We start from the raw sequence: 6,665 nt of genomic DNA, 5'->3' as shown, positions 1-6,665 counted from the left end.
TTCCTTGTACTGCTTCAATGTCGAGCGCTCAACACGTTTAGCTTAGCGTGTAGTTAATTTCATGCCAAAAATAGTGCTAATCACATGACAACACACAAATAATATCCTAGTAGTTAATATCCGCATGCACTTAATATACTTCCAAATTAACATGCATTGCACGTACACACTGACTAGTGCTGCTAGTACGTGAAACTGGTGCCGTGACTTGTGAATGCGTCCAGATATGGTCAACGACAACATCGCCCGCGAGTTCTTCCTGTTTGCCCGTGCGTCTAAACGCAGAAGGGGAGGAAAGAGAAAGAGAGAGCACACATGGAACCCACCAGTAAGTGAAGGCGAATAGTACTAAAAATAATATTACATGTTATCCATTAATTAGGTTGTGGTAATATAAAAACATTATGTGAACAAAGGGGGTACAACAAACATTGCTATTCTACGTATGTTGCCTATTGACGTGCGGCTTGAAGGCCCGGTCGCATGTTTGATCCTCGTCCTTTATTTTTTAATTTGTATATGGGTCCAAATTTGTTTCATGACATGTGGGCCCCTCGGTGTGTAGTTTGTAGCACTTTAATTTGTAGGTCAAAATTTGTTCCATTCCAAGTGGACTATCGGTGTGTAGTTTTGTAGCTTATTTATAATAATTAAAGAGAACAACATAGTTTTTTCAATAATACCATGGTGCGAAGTTGAAGGCGAGAAAGGATGTGCGAGAGAGCGATGACCGAGTCAGAGGGAAATCAACTAGGGGAGTTGCGTGGGTTGCAATGGTGTTTGGAGTAGTTGTGGTCCGAATGCTACGAAAATATAATCTAAACCGTCCGGAATAAATGCCTACACAAATTAATCCAAGGTTGGAGTGCCCCTCGCAATGTAAATAGCTCCGGCTTTGCGAAGGATGCAAAGGTAGTAGCTTCAATGCGTGGAAGATACGGTGTGAGAAAGCGAGGTCAATCGAGAGACATATAGATAGAGAGACAAAGTGAGTGTGGTCCAAAATTCATTGAACAAATATATATGCTCTGGAGAGATATTGTCCGATTGAGCTTTTTGGCAAGGGTGAGGGCTGTAAGATAGAGCTTGAGAGATGAACCAGTCACAGAAGTGTAGATATATTTTGTGCGTGGGAGGAAGCAAGGTCAACCGATCACATAGGGTCGTCGTGCGATCGAAAGAGTGAGACGGGTTGGAGAGAGTGACCTAGATAGATGATGTGTGTGAGAGAGTATACAATGTGAATAGGTCAAATTGGGCTCAAACATGATGATATATCGTTTTTGTCCGAGAAAGAGCGAGGTCAATCGAGACATACGAAGAGAGAGAGAGAGAGAGAGAGAGATTGAGTGAGCGTGGCTCACCATGAGGTCGAAAGAGTGGCGGCGGCTTGGATGGACTGACCTAGATAGACAATCTACGTGAGAGAGTATAGAGTGTGTCGATCGAGGCCCAAACAGGGAGATATATCATTTGCGTGTGAAAGAAAACGAGGTTAAACGAGACTTAGATAAAGAGAGCGAGATTGAGTGAGTGTGGCCCGCCGTGCGGAAGAAAGAGTGAGACAGTCTCGAGGAAGTGACCTAGATATACAACATGCGTGCGTGCGCATGAGAGGTTGGGGGGCTAGATAGGTAATGCATGTATTTAGCGCGAGAGGGTGAGAGGGAGAGGGGGGAGAGAGAGCTTGGCATGGAGTGCAATGGTGGGTGTGTGTGGTAAATACATTTGGTAACAGAGTGGAAAAAGGGGTTGTGTAGTTGAGAGACTTAGATATAGAAATATGGAGAGAAAGAATGAACGTGTGTTAGAAACCGATAGCTTCCTAAGGTGGTTAGGAGAGGAAGATTGACTGATACAGGAAGTATGTAGCATTTGTGTGGGGGGAGGGGCTAAAAACAATATTTGAATGTATATAGTATGAGACTTAATATCGATGTTTCAATTTAATGTACATTGTAAGATTTGAACCGAGGACCAGGCATACCAGTAATTATTTCAAATTTGTGCCATACTAAGTTTTGAAAAGTTGACATTGACTCAGTTTGTTGTGCTATTTTGTAGGTCATATATTTGAATCCATCCAAAAGTTTTCTCACTACTATAGTGTTCATCATATACATATGAATTTGTATTAAAAATAGCATGGATACAATGAAATGCAAAATCCACGTTAGAATTGGAGATCGCTACGTGACACACACTCTAATTCAAATAACTAACTACGTGACACACACTCTAATTCAAATAACTAATTATGTGACACACACTCTAATCCACGTTAGCGTGGGTACCGTTTCGATTTTTTTTCAAACAACTCCTCATTAATTAATTTATAGTACTCCCTCTGTTCACTTTTATAAGACTTTGAAGACATTTCACACAATATGCAAAACAATTCATTTTAAGTTGTCTGAAATGACTTACAAAAGTGAACGGATGGAGTATCTCGTTTAGAATGACTAATTATTGCAAAGAAAACACGGGCATGGTAATACATACAGATTCGTTTGCAAATGAAAGAATATTTGTTTGCATTCTCAAATGTAGGCGCACCAGGCAGACCAGGGTCATGTCGGGGTGGACGCTGCTTCGGTGCCTTAAAGGCAACTGCCTTTGGGCCACTGACATGTGGGCCAGCCACCTGTTGGGCCCACATGTCATGGACATAAAGGCAGGTGCCTTAAGGCACCGAAACATAGTCCTGTCGGGGTGGTCGCGTGTGTCGGACGGACGCGTAGCACCCAGCCACCCACCCCCCTCCCCCCAAAAAAAGGACGGCGACAATATAAGTTTGCGCTTCCATGTTTCGGATTGAAATATCCGGCGGCCCCAATTCCATCCCTGCAAAATCTCTCTTCTCCACCATCCCCTTCCGCGCCCAGATTGCTCAAATTCCTAATTCGCCGACAATCCTTGAATCACCCCTCGTCTCATCTCTTTCCCCACCGTTCTCCACCTCTATGCCGGACGACGACGACGAAGACGACGGTTGCGCCTCACCACCGCACCGAAGCTACCTAATCTACGCCCTCGTCCACCGCACCGGGTGGTCCACCGACAACGTCGGCCGCCGCAACCTATGAGCTTGCTAATGCATATCACACATTATGTTGCGCAAGGGAATGTTTAAAACTTTAAAAATAAATCTCATCTATCATGAACTACTCTCAACACCAAGACATATAAAGGCTTTCACAAAAGTAATCAAATCCTAGACATAAAAGACTTTGAATCGGTGAACAGTTTTTCTAATCGATAGGCATTTTTTTGAAAATTTAGATTTCCTCAAAAAAATCACGAACATTAGTTTTGTGTATGATTTTTTAATGCATGAACATTTTTTGAATTCATTAACATTTTTTGACTCAGAAAACTCTTTTTTGAATCAATGAACTTTTCTAAGACTGGGGAACAAAATTTTCTTTATTTTTATTTCTGTGGACATTTTCTAAAATTCTATGGACATTTTTTCAGATTCACAATATGTTTTGAATACACAATCATGAACATGATTTTATTTCCCGACCTTTTTTCCAAATCATGTTTTTTTTGTTATTTGCTAACAGTTTGGCAATTCACCAACATTTTTTGAAACTGCGAAAATGTAATGATTTCCTAAGCATTTTTTTAATTCACGTACCACCAACATTTTTGTACTCAACAAACCACCAACATATTTTTGACCCAACAAACCACCAATTTTTGTTATGATTAACATTTTTTGAGTCAACAAATCACCAACATTTTCTTGAAAACTCGCAACTTTTGAAATTTGAAAATGCTGTATTAATTTAAAGAAAGAAGAAAACATAATGAGAAAAGAAAAGACAAAAAACAAAATTAGGGAAAACAGGGGAGTGAAGCCCCGCGCATGGAAGGGAGGACGTGAGAAAGAAAAAGAAAATTAGGGAAAACAGGGGAGTGAAGCCCCGCGCATGGAAGGGAGGACGTGAGAAAAGGAAAACAAAATTAGGGAAAACAAGGGAATGAAGCCACGCGCATGGAAGGGAGGACGTGAGAAAAGGAGGGGAAAAGGTGTGAGTGTTGGGGATCAAACCCTAGTTCTGCTCCCTAGAAGAGCAATGCGTTCACCACTACGCTGTTAGTGTGTCTGTGATTTATATCGGTATCACCACTATAAAACAACAAAGGAGGACGGCGCCTTTGGATCCGAAAATTGAATCGTTTTCCTCACTTATGGATGGCATGGTGGGTAATTTATATAAACTTCAGGGGTATTTTCTTGGACGGACGACCAGAAATACTATTTGCTTTTTTATTAGGGGAAGATGGATCGGAGGAAGTAAGTTATTTTAATTTTGCTGTTTACTAAAAAACATTAGGGGTTACTTAGTACAACAGTACAAAAAAAAGAGTAATGGTGATTGCATACACCTATGCTTACCTATATATAATAATAAAAGGCTATTGCTTCTTGTGGTACATCATGAAAATTGCCTCCAAAATTGCAAAGAATTATCCACCAATGTCATCTATAAGTGATAAAAAACATTTTTTTGAGACATTGATAAAAAAAATTCACAAGGGGGGATCCTTGCTTGGGCCGGCCCATGCAGTAGGGACCTCGCGAGCTGGGAAATACGCAATGCGCCCACCGGCCCATGTCTGGGCGGCCTTTTTTATTTTCGTTTTTTCTTTTTATTTTTCTTTTCCGTTTCGTTTTCCCACTTTAAATAATTTGGGACTTCAAAAAAATTCCGATTTTTTTAAAAATAGATTTGAAATAAAATGTTAAATAAATCAGAAAATTTTTGTGGATTTTAAAACTGTTTGCAATTTTATACAAAAATGTCTGTTTACTCAAAAAATTCAAAATTTTGAAAACAAATGTTTGGGAAATCAAAAAATATTTACATTTTTTTAAAGTTCATGTATTATTTTTTAATGAAATTGAACCAAATTTCACCAATTCAGAAAATGATTATCAATGGAAAAATATCCTAAATTCAAAAATTGTTCATGACTTACAAAATAGTTTATTCATTCATGAAATGTTCACTGATTCAAAAAATGATCATGCATTTTAAAAAATGTCCGTTAAATCAAGAAAATGCTCGTGAATTTTAAAAATTGTTTCACCAATTTCCGAAACAATGTTTGTCCATTCTAGAAATGTTCGCTGATTCAAGAATTTTTTTAAAAAACTGTTCACAATTTTTTTTAAATGTTTGCATAAAATGTTCATGAATTGAAAAAATGTTCTTAATTTGAGAAAATGTTCAAAAATTTGCAAAAGTATTCAAAAATTTGAAAAATGTTCATAATTTCAGACATGTTCACGAGTCTAAAAAAATGTTCATGATTTCACGAAATTGAGAGTGGTAGTGTATCTCGGTGATGCAGCAAAATGTGATCATAGCCATTGGAGATTATAATATATTTTTTCTTCCGTTGCAATGCCCGGGCCCCTTTGCTAGTTTATTCATTCAAAAAATGATCATGCATTTTAAAAAATGTCCATTAAATCAAGAAAATGCTCATGGATTTAAAAAATTATTCCAGCAATTTCCAGAACAATGTTTGTCTATTCTAGAAATGTTCGCTGATTCCAGAAAATTGTTAAAAAACTGTTCACAATTTTTCAAAATGTTTGCATAAAATGTTCATGAATTGAAAAAAAATGTTCTTAATTTGAGAAAATGTTCAAAAAATTGTAAAAGTATTCACAAATTTGAAAAATGTTCATAATTTCAGACATGTTCACGAGTCTAAAAAAATGTCATGATTTCACGAAATTGAGAGTGATAGTGTATCTCAGTGATGCAGCAAAATGTGATCATGGCCATTGGAGATTATAATATATTTTTTCTCCCGTTACAATGTCCGGGCCTCTTTGCTAGTAATTTTAAAAATTCCTGGCAGTCCCTGAGAGACCTAATAAGTTATTTTTTTTGCCAATTTACTAGAAAAATAATATAACACGGAAAAAGAGGGAAATCGCAATTTTTTTAAATGGTCCCAACGGGGCTTGAACCCGTGACCTTTGGTATATCAGACCAACACTCTAACGAACTGAGCCACATGACCTAATTAATTAGTTAACATTTCTTTCTTTATTAAAATAATTGAAAATACAGAGAACCAAGAAATCAATACCCATGAGAGTTAGGCTCCTCGCTTACACTGGGGCCAAGGTTAATAAGCTGGATAGGTGTTTTGAATTCAATAAAGGATTGGAGTTCAGTGGTGGTAAGCAACACTGATTTTGTTTGGATGTTCTGAACCTCGTGATGGTTGCGTCAGTCGTGTTGAGTGGGCACTGGTTTTTGGAACATTTAAGAATGCACTGGATTGGGCGTTTATATATTTAACTCTTTTCAGTGTCTGAATATTAGAATGTCACTCAGTTTTTTTTTCCTTGCGGTGCCTTCTAGCTTAAATCAGTTATTTCCCTGCTTGCCCGTTTTTCTCTGCTCAGAAGAAGTTCAAAGAATTCACATTTTTACGGTTCAGTTTTGTTCAATTTTTTGTGTGCATGAGCGTATAGCAATGCAGTATATCGGGCCAAAATTTCAGCAATATACATGATTGCATGTAAAAGATACAAAAAAGACAAAATACGTGAAAACTAGGGGCTTGTTTTTTGGTGTTTTGGGGCAGAAATTTTGTCTTTTTTGTGCAGCACGTAATGTAACGTATTA

General features: G+C 37.9%; 1 non-coding gene across 1 annotated transcript; it reads right to left on the bottom strand.

Moving 5' to 3' along the window:
- Positions 1-5,977: 5,977 nt before the first annotated feature.
- On the bottom strand, positions 5,978-6,051 carry TRNAI-GAU (transfer RNA isoleucine (anticodon GAU)). Its single transcript has one exon. It is a non-coding gene; the product is annotated as a tRNA-Ile (tRNA).
- Positions 6,052-6,665: the final 614 nt, after the last annotated feature.

Source organism: Triticum aestivum, chromosome 5A (genome assembly GCF_018294505.1).
Source record: "Triticum aestivum cultivar Chinese Spring chromosome 5A, IWGSC CS RefSeq v2.1, whole genome shotgun sequence".
Taxonomy (NCBI): Eukaryota; Viridiplantae; Streptophyta; class Magnoliopsida; order Poales; family Poaceae; genus Triticum; species Triticum aestivum.
The sequence above is the reverse complement of the archived record's forward strand: the minus strand, read 5'-3'. Positions and strand labels throughout refer to the sequence as shown.